The following is a 23835-nucleotide window of genomic DNA, read 5'->3' as shown; positions in this document are numbered from 1 at the left end:
GCGATGTCTGGTGGCGATGGAGGGGACACTCTAGGGTTAGGGCTTGCAGTTAACAGTGTCCGATGGTGGCAGCGAGATAGAGTTAGGATTTCTAGGTAGAAGCGGGGCTGCAGACGACGACTGAAGGTAACGACAACGTCGACAGGGTGGCGATAGCAAACGGCAAGTCTTTCACTTTTTGATTTTTTGTTTGCTTACACAGAAGAATCGAATGGGGGCTTTTTCTTGTTTATGGTGTGCGATGTCTGGTGGCGATGGAGGGGACACTCTAGGGTTAGGGCTTGCAGTTAATAGTGTCCGATGGTGGCAGCGAGATAGAGTTAGGGTTTCTAGGTAGAAGCGGGGCTGCAGACGACGACTAAAGGTAACGACAACGTCGACAGGGTGGCGATAGCAAACTGCAAGTCTTTCACTTTTTGATTTTCTGTTTGCTTACACACAAGAATCGAATGGGGGCTTTTTCTTGTTTATGGTGTGCGATGTCTGGTGGCGATGGAGGGGACACTCTAGGGTTAGGGCTTGCAGTTAATAGTGTCCGATGGTGGCAACGAGATAGAGTTAGGATTTCTAGGTAGAAGCGGGGCTGCAGACGACGACTGAAGGTAACGACAACGTCGACAGGGTGGCGATAGCAAACGGCAAGTCTTTCACTTTTTGATTTTCTGTTTGCTTACACACAAGAATCGAATGGGGGCTTTTTCTTGTTTATGGTGTGCGATGTCTGGTGGCGATGGAGGGGACACTCTAGGGTTAGGGCTTGCAGTTAATAGTTTCCGATGGTGGCAGCGAGATAGAGTTAGGGTTTCTAGGTAGAAGCAGGGCTGCAGACGACGACTGAAGGTAACGACAACGTCGACAGGGTGGCGATAGCAAACTGCAAGTCTTTCACTTTTTGATTTTCTGTTTGCTTACACACAAGAATCGAATGGGGGCTTTTTCTTGTTTATGGTGTGCGATGTCTGGTGGCGATGGAGGGGACACTCTAGGGTTAGGGCTTGCAGTTAATAGTGTCCGATGGTGGCAGCGAGATAGAGTTAGGATTTCTAGGTAGAAGCGGGGCTGCAGACGACGACTGAAGGTAACGACAACGTCGACAGGGTGGCGATAGCAAACGGCAAGTCTTTCACTTTTTGATTTTCTGTTTGCTTACACACAAGAATCGAATGGGGGCTTTTTCTTGTTTATGGTGTGCGATGTCTGGTGGCAGCGAGATAGAGTTAGGATTTCTAGGTAGAAGCGGGGCTGCAGACGACGACTGAAGGTAACGACAACGTCGACAGGGTGGCGATAGCAAACTGCAAGTCTTTCACTTTTTGATTTTCTGTTTGCTTACACACAAGAATCGAATGGGGGCTTTTTCTTGTTTATGGTGTGCGATGTCTGGTGGTGATGGAGGGGACACTCTAGGGTTAGGGCTTGCAGTTAATAGTGTCCGATGGTGGCAGCGAGATAGAGTTAGGGTTTCTAGGTAGAAGCGGGGCTGCAGACGACGACTGAAGGTAACGACAACGTCGACAGGGTGGCGATAGCAAACTGCAAGTCTTTCACTTTTTGATTTTCTGTTTGCTTACACACAAGAATCGAATGGGGGCTTTTTCTTGTTTATGGTGTGCGATGTCTGGTGGCGATGGAGGGGACACTCTAGGGTTAGGGCTTGCAGTTAATAGTGTCCGATGGTGGCAACGAGATAGAGTAAGGATTTCTAGGTAGAAGCGGGGCTGCAGACGACGACTGAAGGTAACGACAATGTCGACAGGGTGGCGATAGCAAACGGCAAGTCTTTCACTTTTTGATTTTCTGTTTGCTTACACACAAGAATCGAATGGGGGCTTTTTCTTGTTTATGGTGTGCGATGTCTGGTGGCGATGGAGGGGACACTCTAGGGTTAGGGCTTGCAGTTAGTAGTGTCCGATGGTGGCAGCGAGATAGAGTTAGGATTTCTAGGTAGAAGCGGGGCTGCAGACGACGACTGAAGGTAACGACAACGTCGACAAGGTGGCGATAGCAAACTGCAAGTCTTTCACTTTTTGATTTTCTGTTTGCTTACACACAAGAATCGAATGGGGGCTTTTTCTTGTTTATGGTGTGCGATGTCTGGTGGCAGCGAGATAGAGTTAGGATTTCTAGGTAGAAGCGGGGCTGCAGACGACGACTGAAGGTAACGACAACGTCGACAGGGTGGCGATAGCAAACTGCAAGTCTTTCACTTTTTGATTTTCTGTTTGCTTACACACAAGAATCGAATGGGGGCTTTTTCTTGTTTATGGTGTGCGATGTCTGGTGGCGATGGAGGGGACACTCTAGGGTTAGGGCTTGCAGTTAATAGTGTCCGATGGTGGCAGCGAGATAGAGTTAGGGTTTCTAGGTAGAAGCGGGGCTGCAGACGACGACTGAAGGTAACGACAACGTCGACAGGGTGGCGATAGCAAACTGCAAGTCTTTCACTTTTCGATTTTCTGTTTGCTTACACACAAGAATCGAATGGGGGCTTTTTCTTGTTTATGGTGTGCGATGTCTGGTGGCGATGGAGGGGACACTCTAGGGTTAGGGCTTGCAGTTAATAGTGTCCGATGGTGGCAACGAGATAGAGTAAGGATTTCTAGGTAGAAGCGGGGCTGCAGACGACGACTGAAGGTAACGACAATCTCGACAGGGTGGCGATAGCAAACGGCAAGTCTTTCACTTTTTGATTTTCTGTTTGCTTACACACAAGAATCGAATGGGGGCTTTTTCTTGTTTATGGTGTGCGATGTCTGGTGGCGATGGAGGGGACACTCTAGGGTTAGGGCTTGCAGTTAGTAGTGTCCGATGGTGGCAGCGAGATAGAGTTAGGATTTCTAGGTAGAAGCGGGGCTGCAGACGACGACTGAAGGTAACGACAACGTCGACAAGGTGGCGATAGCAAACTGCAAGTCTTTCACTTTTTGATTTTCTGTTTGCTTACACACAAGAATCGAATGGGGGCTTTTTCTTGTTTATGGTGTGCGATGTCTGGTGGCAGCGAGATAGAGTTAGGATTTCTAGGTAGAAGCGGGGCTGCAGACGACGACTGAAGGTAACGACAACGTCGACAGGGTGGCGATAGCAAACTGCAAGTCTTTCACTTTTTGATTTTCTGTTTGCTTACACACAAGAATCGAATGGGGGCTTTTTCTTGTTTATGGTGTGCGATGTCTGGTGGCAGCGAGATAGAGTTAGGATTTCTAGGTAGAAGCGGGGCTGCAGATGACGACTGAAGGTAACGACAACGTCGACAGGGTGGCGATAGCAAACTGCAAGTCTTTCACTTTTTGATTTTCTGTTTGCTTACACACAAGAATCGAATGGGGGCTTTTTCTTGTTTATGGTGTGCGATGTCTGGTGGCAGCGAGATAGAGTTAGGATTTCTAGGTAGAAGCGGGGCTGCAGACGACGACTGAAGGTAACGACAACGTCGACAGGGTGACGATAGCAAACTGCAAGTCTTTCACTTTTTGATTTTCTGTTTCCTTACACACAAGAATCGAATGGGGGCTTTTTCTTGTTTATGGTGTGCGATGTCTGGTGGCGATGGAGGGGACACTCTAGGGTTAGGGCTTGCAGTTAATAGTGTCCGATGGTGGCAGCGAGATAGAGTTAGGATTTCTAGGTAGAAGCGGGGCTGCAGACGACGACTGAAGGTAACGACAACGTCGACAGGGTGGCGATAGCAAACTGCAAGTCTTTCACCTTTTGATTTTCTGTTTGCTTACACACAAGAATCGAATGAGGGCTTTTTCTTGTTTATGGTGTGCGATGTCTGGTGGCGATGGAGGGGACACTCTAGGGTTAGGGCTTGCAGTTAATAGTGTCCGATGGTGGCAGCGAGATAGAGTTAGGATTTCTAGGTAGAAGCGGGGCTGCAGACGATGACTGAAGGTAACGACAACGTCGACAGGGTGGCGATAGCAAACTGCAAGTCTTTCACTTTTTGATTTTCTGTTTGCTTACACACAAGAATCGAATGGGGGCTTTTTCTTGTTTATGGTGTGCGATGCCTGGTGGCGATGGAGGGGACACTCTAGGGTTAGCGCTTGCAGTTAATAGTGTCCGATGGTGGCAGCGAGATAGAGTTAGGATTTCTAGGTAGAAGCGGGGCTGCAGACGACGACTGAAGGTAACGACAACGTCGACAGGGTGGCGATAGCAAATGGCAAGTCTTTCACTTTTTGATTTTCTGTTTGCTTACACACAAGAATCGAATGGGGGCTTTTTCTTGTTTATGGTGTGCGATGTCTGGTGGCGGTGGAGGGGACACTCTAGGGTTAGGGCTTGCAGTTAATAGTGTCCGATGGTGGCAGCGAGATAGAGTTAGGGTTTCTAGGTAGAAGCGGGGCTGCAGACGACGACTGAAGGTAACGACAACGTCGACAGGGTGGCGATAGCAAACTGCAAGTCTTTCACTTTTTGATTTTCTGTTTGCTTACACACAAGAATCGAATGGGGGCTTTTTCTTGTTTATGGTGTGCGATGTCTGGTGGCGATGGAGGGGACACTCTAGGGTTAGGGCTTGCAGTTAACAGTGTCCGATGGTGGCAGCGAGATAGAGTTAGGATTTCTAGGTAGAAGCGGGGCTGCAGACGACGACTGAAGGTAACGACAACGTCGACAGGGTGGCGATAGCAAACGGCAAGTCTTTCACTTTTTGATTTTTTGTTTGCTTACACAGAAGAATCGAATGGGGGCTTTTTCTTGTTTATGGTGTGCGATGTCTGGTGGCGATGGAGGGGACACTCTAGGGTTAGGGCTTGCAGTTAATAGTGTCCGATGGTGGCAGCGAGATAGAGTTAGGGTTTCTAGGTAGAAGCGGGGCTGCAGACGACGACTAAAGGTAACGACAACGTCGACAGGGTGGCGATAGCAAACTGCAAGTCTTTCACTTTTTGATTTTCTGTTTGCTTACACACAAGAATCGAATGGGGGCTTTTTCTTGTTTATGGTGTGCGATGTCTGGTGGCGATGGAGGGGACACTCTAGGGTTAGGGCTTGCAGTTAATAGTGTCCGATGGTGGCAACGAGATAGAGTTAGGATTTCTAGGTAGAAGCGGGGCTGCAGACGACGACTGAAGGTAACGACAACGTCGACAGGGTGGCGATAGCAAACGGCAAGTCTTTCACTTTTTGATTTTCTGTTTGCTTACACACAAGAATCGAATGGGGGCTTTTTCTTGTTTATGGTGTGCGATGTCTGGTGGCGATGGAGGGGACACTCTAGGGTTAGGGCTTGCAGTTAATAGTTTCCGATGGTGGCAGCGAGATAGAGTTAGGGTTTCTAGGTAGAAGCAGGGCTGCAGACGACGACTGAAGGTAACGACAACGTCGACAGGGTGGCGATAGCAAACTGCAAGTCTTTCACTTTTTGATTTTCTGTTTGCTTACACACAAGAATCGAATGGGGGCTTTTTCTTGTTTATGGTGTGCGATGTCTGGTGGCGATGGAGGGGACACTCTAGGGTTAGGGCTTGCAGTTAATAGTGTCCGATGGTGGCAGCGAGATAGAGTTAGGATTTCTAGGTAGAAGCGGGGCTGCAGACGACGACTGAAGGTAACGACAACGTCGACAGGGTGGCGATAGCAAACGGCAAGTCTTTCACTTTTTGATTTTCTGTTTGCTTACACACAAGAATCGAATGGGGGCTTTTTCTTGTTTATGGTGTGCGATGTCTGGTGGCAGCGAGATAGAGTTAGGATTTCTAGGTAGAAGCGGGGCTGCAGACGACGACTGAAGGTAACGACAACGTCGACAGGGTGGCGATAGCAAACTGCAAGTCTTTCACTTTTTGATTTTCTGTTTGCTTACACACAAGAATCGAATGGGGGCTTTTTCTTGTTTATGGTGTGCGATGTCTGGTGGTGATGGAGGGGACACTCTAGGGTTAGGGCTTGCAGTTAATAGTGTCCGATGGTGGCAGCGAGATAGAGTTAGGGTTTCTAGGTAGAAGCGGGGCTGCAGACGACGACTGAAGGTAACGACAACGTCGACAGGGTGGCGATAGCAAACTGCAAGTCTTTCACTTTTTGATTTTCTGTTTGCTTACACACAAGAATCGAATGGGGGCTTTTTCTTGTTTATGGTGTGCGATGTCTGGTGGCGATGGAGGGGACACTCTAGGGTTAGGGCTTGCAGTTAATAGTGTCCGATGGTGGCAACGAGATAGAGTAAGGATTTCTAGGTAGAAGCGGGGCTGCAGACGACGACTGAAGGTAACGACAATGTCGACAGGGTGGCGATAGCAAACGGCAAGTCTTTCACTTTTTGATTTTCTGTTTGCTTACACACAAGAATCGAATGGGTGCTTTTTCTTGTTTATGGTGTGCGATGTCTGGTGGCGATGGAGGGGACACTCTAGGGTTAGGGCTTGCAGTTAGTAGTGTCCGATGGTGGCAGCGAGATAGAGTTAGGATTTCTAGGTAGAAGCGGGGCTGCAGACGACGACTGAAGGTAACGACAACGTCGACAAGGTGGCGATAGCAAACTGCAAGACTTTCACTTTTTGATTTTCTGTTTGCTTACACACAAGAATCGAATGGGGGCTTTTTCTTGTTTATGGTGTGCGATGTCTGGTGGCAGCGAGATAGAGTTAGGATTTCTAGGTAGAAGCGGGGCTGCAGACGACGACTGAAGGTAACGACAACGTCGACAGGGTGGCGATAGCAAACTGCAAGTCTTTCACTTTTTGATTTTCTGTTTGCTTACACACAAGAATCGAATGGGGGCTTTTTCTTGTTTATGGTGTGCGATGTCTGGTGGCGATGGAGGGGACACTCTAGGGTTAGGGCTTGCAGTTAATAGTGTCCGATGGTGGCAGCGAGATAGAGTTAGGGTTTCTAGGTAGAAGCGGGGCTGCAGACGACGACTGAAGGTAACGACAACGTCGACAGGGTGGCGATAGCAAACTGCAAGTCTTTCACTTTTCGATTTTCTGTTTGCTTACACACAAGAATCGAATGGGGGCTTTTTCTTGTTTATGGTGTGCGATGTCTGGTGGCGATGGAGGGGACACTCTAGGGTTAGGGCTTGCAGTTAATAGTGTCCGATGGTGGCAACGAGATAGAGTAAGGATTTCTAGGTAGAAGCGGGGCTGCAGACGACGACTGAAGGTAACGACAATCTCGACAGGGTGGCGATAGCAAACGGCAAGTCTTTCACTTTTTGATTTTCTGTTTGCTTACACACAAGAATCGAATGGGGGCTTTTTCTTGTTTATGGTGTGCGATGTCTGGTGGCGATGGAGGGGACACTCTAGGGTTAGGGCTTGCTGTTAGTAGTGTCCGATGGTGGCAGCGAGATAGAGTTAGGATTTCTAGGTAGAAGCGGGGCTGCAGACGACGACTGAAGGTAACGACAACGTCGACAAGGTGGCGATAGCAAACTGCAAGTCTTTCACTTTTTGATTTTCTGTTTGCTTACACACAAGAATCGAATGGGGGCTTTTTCTTGTTTATGGTGTGCGATGTCTGGTGGCAGCGAGATAGAGTTAGGATTTCTAGGTAGAAGCGGGGCTGCAGACGACGACTGAAGGTAACGACAACGTCGACAGGGTGGCGATAGCAAACTGCAAGTCTTTAACTTTTTGATTTTCTGTTTGCTTACACACAAGAATCGAATGGGGGCTTTTTCTTGTTTATGGTGTGCGATGTCTGGTGGCAGCGAGATAGAGTTAGGATTTCTAGGTAGAAGCGGGGCTGCAGACGACGACTGAAGGTAACGACAACGTCGACAGGGTGGCGATAGCAAACTGCAAGTCTTTCACTTTTTGATTTTCTGTTTGCTTACACACAAGAATCGAATGGGGGCTTTTTCTTGTTTATGGTGTGCGATGTCTGGTGGCAGCGAGATAGAGTTAGGATTTCTAGGTAGAAGCGGGGCTGCAGACGACGACTGAAGGTAACGACAACGTCGACAGGGTGACGATAGCAAACTGCAAGTCTTTCACTTTTTGATTTTCTGTTTGCTTACACACAAGAATCGAATGGGGGCTTTTTCTTGTTTATGGTGTGCGATGTCTGGTGGCGATGGAGGGGACACTCTAGGGTTAGGGCTTGCAGTTAGTAGTGTCCGATGGTGGCAGCGAGATAGAGTTAGGATTTCTAGGTAGAAGCGGGGCTGCAGACGACGACTGAAGGTAACGACAACGTCGACAGGGTGGCGATAGCAAACTGCAAGTCTTTCACTTTTTGATTTTCTGTTTGCTTACACACAAGAATCGAATGGGGGCTTTTTCTTGTTTATGGTGTGCGATGTCTGGTGGCAGCGAGATAGAGTTAGGATTTCTAGGTAGAAGCGGGGCTGCAGACGACGACTGAAGGTAACGACAACGTCGACAGGGTGGCGATAGCAAACTGCAAGTCTTTCACTTTTTGATTTTCTGTTTGCTTACACACAAGAATCGAATGGGGGCTTTTTCTTGTTTATGGTGTGCGATGTCTGGTGGCAGCGAGATAGAGTTAGGATTTCTAGGTAGAAGCGGGGCTGCAGACGACGACTGAAGGTAACGACAACGTCGACAGGGTGGCGATAGCAAACTACAAGTCTTTCACTTTTTGATTTTCTGTTTGCTTACACACAAGAATCGAATGGGGGCTTTTTCTTGTTTATGGTGTGCGATGTCTGGTGGCAGCGAGATAGAGTTAGGATTTCTAGGTAGAAGCGGGGCTGCAGAGGACGACTGAAGGTAACGACAACGTCGACAGGGTGGCGATAGCAAACTGCAAGTCTTTCACTTTTTGATTTTCTGTTTGCTTACACACAAGAATCGAATGGGGGCTTTTTCTTGTTTATGGTGTGCGATGTCTGGTGGCGATGGAGGGGACACTCTAGGGTTAGGGCTTGCAGTTAATAGTGTCCGATGGTGGCAACGAGATAGAGTTAGGATTTCTAGGTAGAAGCGGGGCTGCAGACGACGACTGAAGGTAACGACAACGTCGACAGGGTGGCGATAGCAAACGACAAGTCTTTCACTTTTTGATTTTCTGTTTGCTTACACACAAGAATCGAATGGGGGCTTTTTCTTGTTTATGGTGTGCGATGTCTGGTGGCGATGGAGGGGACACTCTAGGCTTAGGGCTTGCAGTTAGTAGTGTCCGATGGTGGCAGCGAGATAGAGTTAGGATTTCTAGGTAGAAGCGGGGCTGCAGACGACGACTGAAGGTAACGACAACGTCGACAGGGTGGCGATAGCAAACTGCAAGTCTTTCACTTTTTGATTTTCTGTTTGCTTACACACAAGAATCGAATGGGGGCTTTTTCTTGTTTATGGTGTGCGATGTCTGGTGGCAGCGAGATAGAGTTAGGATTTCTAGGTAGAAGCGGGGCTGCAGACGACGACTGAAGGTAACGACAACATCGACGGGGTGGCGATAGCAAACTGCAAGTCTTTCACTTTTTGATTTTCTGTTTGCTTACACACAAGAATCGAATGGGGGCTTTTTCTTGTTTATGGTGTGCGATGTCTGGTGGCGATGGAGGGGACACTCTAGGGTTAGGGCTTGCAGTTAATAGTGTCCGATGGTGGCAGCGAGATAGAGTTAGGATTTCTAGGTAGAAGCGGGGCTGCAGACGACGACTGAAGGTAACTACAACGTCGACAGGGTGGCGATAGCAAACGGCAAGTCTTTCACTTTTTGATTTTCTGTTTGCTTACACACAAGAATCGAATGGGGGCTTTTTCTTGTTTATGGTGTGCGATGTCTGGTGGCGATGGAGGGGACACTCTAGGGTTAGGGCTTGCAGTTAATAGTGACCGATGGTGGCAGCGAGATAGAGTTAGGGTTTCTAGGTAGAAGCAGGGCTGCAGACGACGACTGAAGGTAACGACAACGTCGACAGGGTGGCGATAGTAAACTGCAAGTCTTTCACTTTTTGATTTTCTGTTTGCTTACACACAAGAATCGAATGGGGGCTTTTTCTTGTTTATGGTGTGCGATGTCTGGTGGCGATGGAGGGGACACTCTAGGGTTAGGGCTTGCAGTTAATAGTGTCCGATGGTGGCAGCGAGATAGAGTTAGGATTTCTAGGTAGAAGCGGGGCTGCAGACGACGACTGAAGGTAACGACAACGTCGACAGGGTGGCGATAGCAAACTGCAAGTCTTTCACTTTTTGATTTTCTGTTTGCTTACACACAAGAATCGAATGGGGGCTTTTTCTTGTTTATGGTGTGCGATGTCTGGTGGCGATGGAGGGGACACTCTAGGGTCAGGGCTTGCAGTTAATAGTGTCCGATGGTGGCAGCGAGATAGAGTTAGGATTTCTAGGTAGAAGCGGGGCTGCAAACGACGACTGAAGGTAACGACAACGTCGACAGGGTGGCAATAGCAAACTGCAAGTCTTTCACTTTTTGATTTTCTGTTTGCTTACACACAAGAATCGAATGGGGGCTTTTTCTTGTTTATGGTGTGCGATGTCTGGTGGCGATGGAGGGGACACTCTAGGGTCAGGGCTTGCAGTTAATAGTGTCCGATGGTGGCAGCGAGATAGAGTTAGGATTTCTAGGTAGAAGCGGGGCTGCAGACGACGACTGAAGGTAACGACAACGTCGACAGGGTGGCGATAGCAAACTGCAAGTCTTTCACTTTTTGATTTTCTGTTTGCTTACACACAAGAATCGAATGGGGGCTTTTTCTTGTTTATGGTGTGCGATGTCTGGTGGCAGCGAGATAGAGTTAGGATTTCTAGGTAGAAGCGGGGCTGCAGACGACGACTGAAGGTAACGACAACGTCGACAGGGTGGCGATAGCAAACTGCAAGTCTTTCACTTTTTGATTTTCTGTTTGCTTACACACAAGAATCGAATGGGGGCTTTTTCTTGTTTATGGTGTGCGATGTTTGGTGGCAGCGAGATAGAGTTAGGATTTCTAGGTAGAAGCGGGGCTGCAGACGACGACTGAAGGTAACGACAACGTCGACAGGGTGGCGATAGCAAACTACAAGTCTTTCACTTTTTGATTTTCTGTTTGCTTACACACAAGAATCGAATGGGGGCTTTTTCTTGTTTATGGTGTGCGATGTCTGGTGGCAGCGAGATAGAGTTAGGATTTCTAGGTAGAAGCGGGGCTGCAGACGACGACTGAAGGTAACGACAACGTCGACAGGGTGGCGATAGCAAACTGCAAGTCTTTCACTTTTTGATTTTCTGTTTGCTTACACACAAGAATCGAATGGGGGCTTTTTCTTGTTTATGGTGTGCGATGTCTGGTGGCGATGGAGGGGACACTCTAGGGTTAGGGCTTGCAGTTAATAGTGTCCGATGGTGGCAACGAGATAGAGTTAGGATTTCTAGGTAGAAGCGGGGCTGCAGACGACGACTGAAGGTAACGACAACGTCGACAGGGTGGCGATAGCAAACGACAAGTCTTTCACTTTTTGATTTTCTGTTTGCTTACACACAAGAATCGAATGGGGGCTTTTTCTTGTTTATGGTGTGCGATGTCTGGTGGCGATGGAGGGGACACTCTAGGGTTAGGGCTTGCAGTTAGTAGTGTCCGATGGTGGCAGCGAGATAGAGTTAGGATTTCTAGGTAGAAGCGGGGCTGCAGACGACGACTGAAGGTAACGACAACGTCGACAGGGTGGCGATAGCAAACTGCAAGTCTTTCACTTTTTGATTTTCTGTTTGCTTACACACAAGAATCGAATGGGGGCTTTTTCTTGTTTATGGTGTGCGATGTCTGGTGGCAGCGAGATAGAGTTAGGATTTCTAGGTAGAAGCGGGGCTGCAGACGACGACTGAAGGTAACGACAACATCGACGGGGTGGCGATAGCAAACTGCAAGTCTTTCACTTTTTGATTTTCTGTTTGCTTACACACAAGAATCGAATGGGGGCTTTTTCTTGTTTATGGTGTGCGATGTCTGGTGGCGATGGAGGGGACACTCTAGGGTTAGGGCTTGCAGTTAATAGTGTCCGATGGTGGCAGCGAGATAGAGTTAGGATTTCTAGGTAGAAGCGGGGCTGCAGACGACGACTGAAGGTAACTACAACGTCGACAGGGTGGCGATAGCAAACGGCAAGTCTTTCACTTTTTGATTTTCTGTTTGCTTACACACAAGAATCGAATGGGGGCTTTTTCTTGTTTATGGTGTGCGATGTCTGGTGGCGATGGAGGGGACACTCTAGGGTTAGGGCTTGCAGTTAATAGTGACCGATGGTGGCAGCGAGATAGAGTTAGGGTTTCTAGGTAGAAGCAGGGCTGCAGACGACGACTGAAGGTAACGACAACATCGACAGGGTGGCGATAGTAAACTGCAAGTCTTTCACTTTTTGATTTTCTGTTTGCTTACACACAAGAATCGAATGGGGGCTTTTTCTTGTTTATGGTGTGCGATGTCTGGTGGCGATGGAGGGGACACTCTAGGGTTAGGGCTTGCAGTTAATAGTGTCCGATGGTGGCAGCGAGATAGAGTTAGGATTTCTAGGTAGAAGCGGGGCTGCAAACGACGACTGAAGGTAACGACAACGTCGACAGGGTGGCGATAGCAAACTGCAAGTCTTTCACTTTTTGATTTTCTGTTTGCTTACACACAAGAATCGAATGGGGGCTTTTTCTTGTTTATGGTGTGCGATGTCTGGTGGCGATGGAGGGGACACTCTAGGGTCAGGGCTTGCAGTTAATAGTGTCCGATGGTGGCAGCGAGATAGAGTTAGGATTTCTAGGTAGAAGCGGGGCTGCAGACGACGACTGAAGGTAACGACAACGTCGACAGGGTGGCAATAGCAAACTGCAAGTCTTTCACTTTTTGATTTTCTGTTTGCTTACACACAAGAATCGAATGGGGGCTTTTTCTTGTTTATGGTGTGCGATTCCTGGTGGCGATGGAGGGGACACTCTAGGGTTAGGGCTTGCAGTTAATAGTGTCCGATGGTGGCAGCGAGATAGAGTTAGGATTTCTAGGTAGAAGCGGGGCTGCAGACGACGACTGAAGGTAACGACAACGTCGACAGGGTGGCGATAGCAAACGGCAAGTCTTTCACTTTTTGATTTTCTATTTGCTTACACACAAGAATCGAATGGGTGCTTTTTCTTGTTTATGGTGTGCGATGTCTGGTGGCGGTGGAGGGGACACTCTAGGGTTAGGGCTTGCAGTTAATAGTGTCCGATGGTGGCAGCGAGATAGAGTTAGGGTTTCTAGGTAGAAGCGGGGCTGCAGACGACGACTAAAGGTAACGAAAACGTCGACAGGGTGGCGATAGCAAACTGCAAGTCTTTCACTTTTTGATTTTCTGTTTGCTTACACACAAGAATCGAATGGGGGCTTTTTCTTGTTTATGGTGTGCGATGTCTGGTGGCGATGGAGGGGACACTCTAGGGTTAGGGCTTGCAGTTAATAGTGTCCGATGGTGGCAACGAGATAGAGTTAGGATTTCTAGGTAGAAGCGGGGCTGCAGACGACGACTGAAGGTAACGACAACGTCGACAGGGTGGCGATAGCAAACGGCAAGTCTTTCACTTTTTGATTTTCTGTTTGCTTACATACAAGAATCGAATGGGGGCTTTTTCTTGTTTATGGTGTGCGATGTCTGGTGGCGATGGAGAGGACACTCTAGGGTTAGGGCTTGCAGTTAATAGTGTCCGATGGTGGCAGCGAGATAGAGTTAGGGTTTCTAGGTAGAAGGAGGGCTGCAGACGACGACTGAAGGTAACGACAACGTCGACAGGGTGGCGATAGCAAACTGCAAGTCTTTCACTTTTTGATTTTCTGTTTGCTTACACACAAGAATCGAATGGGGGCTTTTTCTTGTTTATGGTGTGCGATGTCTGGTGGCGATGGAGGGGACACTCTAGGGTTAGGGCTTGCAGTTAATAGTGTCCGATGGTGGCAGCGAGATAGAGTTAGGATTTCTAGGTAGAAGCGGGGCTGCAGACGACGACTGAAGGTAACGACAACGTCGACAGGGTGGCGATAGCAAACGGCAAGTCTTTCACTTTTTGATTTTCTGTTTGCTTACACACAAGAATCGAATGGGGGCTTTTTCTTGTTTATGGTGTGCGATGTCTGGTGGCAGCGAGATAGAGTTAGGATTTCTAGGTAGAAGCGGGGCTGCAGACGACGACTGAAGGTAACGACAACGTCGACAGGGTGGCGATAGCAAACTGCAAGTCTTTCACTTTTTGATTTTCTGTTTGCTTACACACAAGAATCGAATGGGAACTTTTTCTTGTTTATGGTGTGCGAGGTCTGGTGGTGATGGAGGGGACACTCTAGGGTTAGGGTTTGCAGTTAATAGTGTCCGATGGTGGCAGCGAGATAGAGTTAGGGTTTCTAGGTAGAAGCGGGGCTGCAGACGACGACTGAAGGTAACGACAACGTCGACAGGGTGGCGATAGCAAACTGCAAGTCTTTCACTTTTTGATTTTCTGTTTGCTTACACACAAGAATCGAATGGGGGCTTTTTCTTGTTTATGGTGTGCGATGTCTGGTGGCGATGGAGGGGACACTCTAGGGTTAGGGCTTGCAGTTAATAGTGTCCGATGGTGACAGCGAGATAGAGTTAGGATTTCTAGGTAGAAGCGGGGCTGCAGACGACGACTGAAGGTAACGACAACGTCGACAGGGTGGCGATAGCAAACTGCAAGTCTTTCACTTTTTGATTTTCTGTTTGCTTACACACAAGAATCGAATGGGGGCTTTTTCTTGTTTATGGTGTGCGATGTCTGGTGGCGATGGAGGGGACACTCTAGGGTTAGGGCTTGCAGTTAATAGTGTCCGATGGTGGCAGCGAGATAGAGTTAGGATTTCTAGGTAGAAGCGGGGCTGCAGACGACAACTGAAGGTAACGACAACGCCGACAGGGTGGCGATAGCAAACTGCAAGTCTTTCACTTTTTGATTTTCTGTTTGCTTACACACAAGAATCGAATGGGGGCTTTTTCTTGTTTATGGTGTGTGATGCCTGGTGGCGATGGAGGGGACACTCTAGGGTTAGGGCTTGTAGTTAATAGTGTCCGATGGTGGCAGCGAGATAGAGTTAGGATTTCTAGGTAGAAGCGGGGCTGCAGACGACGACTGAAGGTAACGACAACGTCGACAGGGTGGCGATAGCAAACGGCAAGTCTTTCACTTTTTGATTTTCTGTTTGCTTACACACAAGAATCGAATGGGGGCTTTTTCTTGTTTATGGTGTGCGATGTCTGGTGGCAGCGAGATAGAGTTAGGATTTCTAGGTAGAAGCGGGGCTGCAGACGACGACTGAAGGTAACGACAACGTCGACAGGGTGGCGATAGCAAACTGCAAGTCTTTCACTTTTTGATTTTCTGTTTGCTTACACACAAGAATCGAATGGGGGCTTTTTCTTGTTTATGGTGTGCGATGTCTGGTGGTGATGGAGGGGACACTCTAGGGTTAGGGCTTGCAGTTAATAGTGTCTGATGGTGGCAGCGAGATAGAGTTAGGGTTTCTAGGTAGAAGCGGGGCTGCAGACGACGACTGAAGGTAACGACAACGTCGACAGGGTGGCGATAGCAAACTGCAAGTCTTTCACTTTTTGATTTTCTGTTTGCTTACACACAAGAATCGAATGGGGGCTTTTTCTTGTTTATGGTGTGCGATGTCTGGTGGCGATGGAGGGGACACTCTAGGGTTAGGGCTTGCAGTTAATAGTGTCTGATGGTGGCAGCGAGATAGAGTTAGGATTTCTAGGTAGAAGCGGGGCTGCAGACGACGACTGAAGGTAACGACAACGTCGACAGGGTGGCGATAGCAAACGGCAAGTCTTTCACTTTTTGATTTTCTGTTTGCTTACACACAAGAATCGAATGGGGGCTTTTTCTTGTTTATGGTGTGCGATGTCTGGTGGCAGCGAGATAGAGTTAGGATTTCTAGGTAGAAGCGGGGCTGCAGACGACGACTGAAGGTAACGACAACGTCGACAGGGTGGCGATAGCAAACTGCAAGTCTTTCACTTTTTGATTTTTTGTTTGCTTACACACAAGAATCGAATGGGGGCTTTTTCTTGTTTATGGTGTGCGATGTCTGGTGGTGATGGAGGGGACACTCTAGGGTTAGGGCTTGCAGTTAATAGTGTCCGATGGTGGCAGCGAGATAGAGTTAGGGTTTCTAGGTAGAAGCGGGGCTGCAGACGACGACTGAAGGTAACGACAACGTCGACAGGGTGGCGATAGCAAACTGCAAGTCTTTCACTTTTTGATTTTCTGTTTGCTTACACACAAGAATCGAATGGGGGCTTTTTCTTGTTTATGGTGTGCGATGTCTGGTGGCGATGGAGGGGACACTCTAGGGTTAGGGCTTGCAGTTAATAGTGTCCGATGGTGGCAGCGAGATAGAGTTAGGATTTCTAGATAGAAGCGGGGCTGCAGACGACGACTGAAGGTAACGACAACGTCGACAGGGTGGCGATAGCAAACTGCAAGTCTTTCACTTTTTGATTTTCTGTTTGCTTACACACAAGAATCGAATGGGAGCTTTTTCTTGTTTATGGTGTGCGATGTCTGGTGGCGATGGAGGGGACACTCTAGGGTTAGGGCTTGCAGTTAATAGTGTCCGATGGTGGCAGCGAGATAGAGTTAGGATTTCTAGGTAGAAGCGGGGCTGCAGACGACGACTGAAGGTAACGACAACGTCGACAGGGTGGCGATAGCAAACTGCAAGTCTTTCACTTTTTGATTTTCTGTTTGCTTACACACAAGAATCGAATGGGGGCTTTTTCTTGTTTATGGTGTGCGATGCCTGGTGGCGATGGAGGGGACACTCTAGGGTTAGGGCTTGCAGTTAATAGTGTCCGATGGTGGCAGCGAGATAGAGTTAGGATTTCTAGGTAGACGCGGGGCTGCAGACGACGACTGAAGGTAACGACAACGTCGACAGGGTGGCGATAGCAAACGGCAAGTCTTTCACTTTTTGATTTTCTGTTTGCTTACACACAAGAATCGAATGGGGGCTTTTTCTTGTTTATGGTGTGCGATGTCTGGTGGCAGCGAGATAGAGTTAGGATTTCTAGGTAGAAGCGGGGCTGCAGACGACGACTGAAGGTAACGACAACGTCGACAGGGTGGCGATAGCAAACTGCAAGTCTTTCACTTTTTGATTTTCTGTTTGCTTACACACAAGAATCGAATGGGGGCTTTTTCTTGTTTATGGTGTGCGATGTCTGGTGGTGATGGAGGGGACACTCTAGGGTTAGGGCTTGCAGTTAATAGTGTCCGATGGTGGCAGCGAGATAGAGTTAGGGTTTCTAGGTAGAAGCGGGGCTGCAGACGACGACTGAAGGTAACGACAACGTCGACAGGGTGGCGATAGCAAACTGCAAGTCTTTCACTTTTTGATTTTCTGTTTGCTTACACACAAGAATCGAATGGGGGCTTTTTCTTGTTTATGGTGTGCGATGTCTGGTGGCGATGGAGGGGACACTCTAGGGTTAGGGCTTGCAGTTAATAGTGTCCGATGTGGCAGCGAGATAGAGTTAGGATTTCTAGGTAGAAGCGGGGCTGCAGACGATGACTGAAGGTAACGACAACGTCGACAGGGTGGCGATAGCAAACGGCAAGTCTTTCACTTTTTGATTTTCTGTTTGCTTACACACAAGAATCGAATGGGGGCTTTTTCTTGTTTATGGTGTGCGATGTCTGGTGGCAGCGAGATAGAGTTAGGATTTCTAGGTAGAAGCGGGGCTGCAAACGACGACTGAAGGTAACGACAACGTCGACAGGGTGGCGATAGCAAACTGCAAGTCTTTCACTTTTTGATTTTCTGTTTGCTTACACACAAGAATCGAATGGGGGCTTTTTCTTGTTTATGGTGTGCGATGTCTGGTGGTGATGGAGGGGACACTCTAGGGTTAGGGCTTGCAGTTAATAGTGTCCGATGGTGGCAGCGAGATAGAGTTAGGGTTTCTAGGTAGAAGCGGGGCTGCAGACGACGACTGAAGGTAACGACAACGTCGACAGGGTGGCGATAGTAAACTGCAAGTCTTTCACTTTTTGATTTTCTGTTTGCTTACACACAAGAATCGAATGGGGGCTTTTTCTTGTTTATGGTGTGCGATGTCTGGTGGCGATGGAGGGGACACTCTAGGGTTAGGGCTTGCAGTTAATAGTGTCCGATGGTGGCAGCGAGATAGAGTTAGGATTTCTAGGTAGAAGCGGGGCTGCAGACGACGACTGAAGGTAACGACAACGTCGACAGGGTGGCGATAGCAAACTGCAAGTCTTTCACTTTTTGATTTTCTGTTTGCTTACACACAAGAATCAAATGGGGGCTTTTTCTTGTTTATGGTGTGCGATGTCTGGTGGCGATGGAGGGGACACTCTAGGGTTAGGGCTTGCAGTTAATAGTGTCCGATGGTGGCAGCGAGATAGAGTTAGGATTTCTAGGTAGAAGCAGGGCTGCAGACGACGACTGAAGGTAACGACAACGTCGACAGGGTGGCGATAGCAAACTGCAAGTCTTTCACTTTTTGATTTTCTGTTTGCTTACACACAAGAATCGAATGGGGGCTTTTTCTTGTTTATGGTGTGCGATGTCTGGTGGCGATGGAGGGGACACTCTAGGGTTAGGGCTTGCAGTTAATAGTGTCCGATGGTGGCAGCGAGATAGAGTTAGGATTTCTAGGTAGAAGCGGGGCTGCAGACGACGACTGAAGGTAACGACAACGTCGACAGGGTGGCGATAGCAAACTGCAAGTCTTTCACTTTTTGATTTTCTGTTTGCTTACACACAAGAATCGAATGGGGGCTTTTTCTTGTTTATGGTGTGCGATGCCTGGTGGCGATGGAGGGGACACTCTAGGGTTAGGGCTTGCAGTTAATAGTGTCCGATGGTGGCAGCGAGATAGAGTTAGGATTTCTAGGTAGACGCGGGGCTGCAGACGACGACTGAAGGTAACGACAACGTCGACAGGGTGGCGATAGCAAACGGCAAGTCTTTCACTTTTTGATTTTCTGTTTGCTTACACACAAGAATCGAATGGGGGCTTTTTCTTGTTTATGGTGTGCGATGTCTGGTGGCAGCGAGATAGAGTTAGGATTTCTAGGTAGAAGCGGGGCTGCAGACGACGACTGAAGGTAACGACAACGTCGACAGGGTGGCGATAGCAAACTGCAAGTCTTTCACTTTTTGATTTTCTGTTTGCTTACACACAAGAATCGAATGGGGGCTTTTTCTTGTTTATGGTGTGCGATGTCTGGTGGTGATGGAGGGGACACTCTAGGGTTAGGGCTTGCAGTTAATAGTGTCCGATGGTGGCAGCGAGATAGAGTTAGGGTTTCTAGGTAGAAGCGGGGCTGCAGACGACGACTGAAGGTAACGACAACGTCGACAGGGTGGCGATAGCAAACTGCAAGTCTTTCACTTTTTGATTTTCTGTTTGCTTACACACAAGAATCGAATGGGGGCTTTTTCTTGTTTATGGTGTGCGATGTCTGGTGGCGATGGAGGGGACACTCTAGGGTTAGGGCTTGCAGTTAATAGTGTCCGATGGTGGCAGCGAGATAGAGTTAGGATTTCTAGGTAGAAGCGGGGCTGCAGACGATGACTGAAGGTAACGACAACGTCGACAGGGTGGCGATAGCAAACGGCAAGTCTTTCACTTTTTGATTTTCTGTTTGCTTACACACAAGAATCGAATGGGGGCTTTTTCTTGTTTATGGTGTGCGATGTCTGGTGGCAGCGAGATAGAGTTAGGATTTCTAGGTAGAAGCGGGGCTGCAGACGACGACTGAAGGTAACGACAACGTCGACAGGGTGGCGATAGCAAACTGCAAGTCTTTCACTTTTTGATTTTCTGTTTGCTTACACACAAGAATCGAATGGGGGCTTTTTCTTGTTTATGGTGTGCGATGTCTGGTGGTGATGGAGGGGACACTCTAGGGTTAGGGCTTGCAGTTAATAGTGTCCGATGGTGGCAGCGAGATAGAGTTAGGATTTCTAGGTAGAAGCGGGGCTGCAGACGACGACTGAAGGTAACGACAACGTCGACAGGGTGGCGATAGCAAACTGCAAGTCTTTCACTTTTTGATTTTCTGTTTGCTTACACACAAGAATCAAATGGGGGCTTTTTCTTGTTTATGGTGTGCGATGTCTGGTGGCGATGGAGGGGACACTCTAGGGTTAGGGCTTGCAGTTAATAGTGTCCGATGGTGGCAGCGAGATAGAGTTAGGATTTCTAGGTAGAAGCGGGGCTGCAGACGACGACTGAAGGTAACGACAACGTCAACAGGGTGGCGATAGCAAACTGCAAGTCTTTCACTTTTTGATTTTCTGTTTGCTTACACACAAGAATCGAATGGGGGCTTTTTCTTGTTTATGGTGTGCGATGTCTGGTGGCGACGGAGGGGACACTCTAGGGTTAGGGCTTACAGTTAATAGTGTCCGATGGTGGCAGCGAGATAGAGTTAGGGTTTCTAGGTAGAAGCGGGGCTGCAGACGACGACTGAAGGTAACGACAACGTCGACAGAGTGGCGATAGCAAACTGCAAGTCTTTCACTTTTTGATTTTCTGTTTGCTTACACACAAGAATCGAATGGGGGCTTTTTCTTGTTTATGGTGTGCGATGTCTGGTGGCGATGGAGGGGACACTCTAGGGTTAGGGCTTGCAGTTAATAGTGTCCGATGGTGGCAGCGAGATAGAGTTAGGATTTCTAGGTAGAAGCGGGGCTGCAGACGACGACTGAAGGTAACGACAACGTCGACAGGGTTGCGATAGCAAACTGCAAGTCTTTCACTTTTTATTTTCTGTTTGCTTACACACAAGAATCGAATGGGGGCTTTTTCTTGTTTATGGTGTGCGATGCCTGGTGGCGATGGAGGGGACACTCTAGGGTTAGGGCTTGCAGTTAATAGTGTCCGATGGTGGCAGCGAGATAGAGTTAGGATTTCTAGGTAGAAGCGGGGCTGCAGACGACGACTGAAGGTAACGACAACGTCGACAGGGTGGCGATAGCAAACGGCAAGTCTTTCACTTTTTAATTTTCTGTTTGCTTACACACAAGAATCGAATGGGGGCTTTTTCTTGTTTATGGTGTGCGATGTCTGGTGGCGGTGGAGGGGACACTCTAGGGTTAGGGCTTGCAGTTAATAGTGTCCGATGGTGGCAGCGAGATAGAGTTAGGGTTTCTAGGTAGAAGCGGGGCTGCAGACGACGACTGAAGGTAACGACAACGTCGACAGGGTGGCGATAGCAAACTGCAAGTCTTTCACTTTTTGATTTTCTGTTTGCTTACACACAAGAATCGAATGGGGGCTTTTTCTTGTTTATGGTGTGCGATGTCTGGTGGCGATGGAGGGGACACTCTAGGGTTAGGGCTTTCAGTTAATAGTGTCCGATGGTGGCAGCGAGATAGAGTTAGGATTTCTAGGTAGAAGCGGGGCTGCAGACGACGACTGAAGGTAACGACAACGTCGACAGGGTGGCGATAGCAAACAGCAAGTCTTTCACTTTTTGATTTTTTGTTTGCTTACACACAAGAATCGAATGGGGGCTTTTTCTTGTTTATGGTGTGCGATGTCTGGTGGCGATGGAGGGGACACTCTAGGGTTAGGGCTTGCAGTTAATAGTGTCCGATGGTGGCAGCGAGATAGAGTTAGGGTTTCTAGGTAGAAGCGGGGCTGCAGACGACGACTGAAGGTAACGACAACGTCGACAGGGTGGCGATAGCAAACTGCAAGTTTTTCACTTTTTGATTTTCTGTTTGCTTACACACAAGAATCGAATGGGGGCTTTTTCTTGTTTATGGTGTGCGATGTCCGGTGGCGATGGAGGGGACACTCTAGGGTTAGTGCTTGCAGTTAATAGTGTCCGATGGTGGCAGCGAGATAGAGTTAGGGTTTCTAGGTAGAAGCGGGGCTGCAGACGACGACTGAAGGTAACGACAACGTCGGCAGGGTGGCGATAGCGACGACTATAGGAGGGTGGTGGTAATGGAAGCCTATCGGAGGTTGAAGAAAGTAAGGAGGTAGACGGAATAGATTTGGAAGAAGCTATTGGAAGAAACGATGGCTGATAGTGTCCGGAGGGTATTAGGGTTTTCCACGAGAAGCTACGACCGTACGTTACAATGATACGTGCGTGTATACGTATACATTGTAAGCTTAATATATTGTACATGGTGTTATAAAATGTATACCTCTTAATTTTCAAGAGGGGGCACTCTAGGGTTAGGGCTTGCAGTTAATAGTGTCCGATGGTGGCAGCGAGACAGAGTTAGGGTTTCTAGGTAGAAGCGGGGCTGCAGACGACGACTGAAGGTAACGACAACGTCGACAGGGTGGCGATAGCAAACTGCAAGTCTTTCACTTTTTGATTTTCTGTTTGCTTACACACAAGAATCGAATGGGGGCTTTTTCTTGTTTATGGTGTGCGATGTCTGGTGGCGATGGAGGGGACACTCTAGGGTTAGGGCTTGCAGTTAATAGTGTCCGATGGTGGCAGCGAGATAGAGTTAGGATTTCTAGGTAGAAGCGGGGCTGCAGACGACGACAGAAGGTAACGACAACGTCGACAGGGTGGCGATAGCAAACGACAAGTCTTTCACTTTTTGATTTTTTGTTTGCTTACACACAAGAATCGAATGGGGGCTTTTTCTTGTTTATGGTGTGCGATGTCTGGTGGCGATGGAGGGGACACTCTAGGGTTAGGGCTTGCAGTTAATAGTGTCCGATGGTGGCAGCGAGATAGAGTTAGGGTTTCTAGGTAGAAGCGGGGCTGCAGACGACGACTAAAGGTAACGACAACGTCAACAGGGTGGCGATAGCAAACTGCAAGTTTTTCACTTTTTGATTTTCTGTTTGCTTACACACAAGAATCGAATGGGGGCTTTTTCTTGTTTATGGTGTGCGATGTCCGGTGGCGATGGAGGGGACACTCTAGGGTTAGTCCTTGCAGTTAATAGTGTCCGATGGTGGCAGCGAGATAGAGTTAGGGTTTCTAGGTAGAAGCGGGGCTGCAGACGACGACTGAAGATAACGACAACGTCGGCAGGGTGGCGATAGCGACGACTATAGGAGGGTGGTGGTAATGGAAGCCTATCGGAGGTTGAAGAAAGTAAGGAGGTAGACGGAATAGATTTGGAAGAAGCTTTTGGAAGAAACGATGGCTGATAGTGTCCGGAGGGTATTAGGGTTTTCCACGAGAAGCTACGACCGTACGTTACAATGATACGTGCGTATATACGTATACATTGTAAGCTTAATATATTGTACATGGTGTTATAAAATGTATACCTCTTAATTTTCAAGAGGGGGCACTCTAGGGTTAGGGCTTGCAGTTAATAGTGTCCGATGGTGGCAGCGAGATAGAGTTAGGGTTTCTAGGTAGAAGCGGGGCTGCAGACGACGACTGAAGGTAACGACAACGTCGACAGGGTGGCGATAGCAAACTGCAAGTCTTTCACTTTTTGATTTTCTGTTTGCTTACACACAAGAATCGAATGGGGGCTTTTTCTTGTTTATGGTGTGCGATGTCTGGTGGCGATGGAGGGGACACTCTAGGGTTAGGGCTTGCAGTTAATAGTGTCCGATGGTGGCAACGAGATAGAGTTAGGATTTCTAGGTAGAAGCGGGGCTGTAGACGACGACTGAAGGTAACGACAACGTCGACAGGGTGGCGATAGCAAATGGCAAGTCTTTCACTTTTTGATTTTCTGTTTGCTTACACACAAGAATCGAATGGGGGCTTTTTCTTGTTTATGGTGTGCGATGTCTGGTGGCGATGGAGGGGACACTCTAGGGTTAGGGCTTGCAGTTAATAGTGACCGATGGTGGCAGCGAGATAGAGTTAGGGTTTCTAGGTAGAAGCAGGGCTGCAGACGACGACTGAAGGTAACGACAACGTCGACAGGGTGGCGATAGTAAACTGCAAGTCTTT

This window comes from Lactuca virosa, chromosome 3, assembly GCF_052849685.1.
Source record: "Lactuca virosa cultivar CGN04683 chromosome 3, Lactuca_virosa_CGN04683_v6, whole genome shotgun sequence".
In the NCBI taxonomy this organism is placed as follows: Eukaryota; Viridiplantae; Streptophyta; class Magnoliopsida; order Asterales; family Asteraceae; genus Lactuca; species Lactuca virosa.
This window is presented reverse-complemented; position numbering follows the sequence as displayed.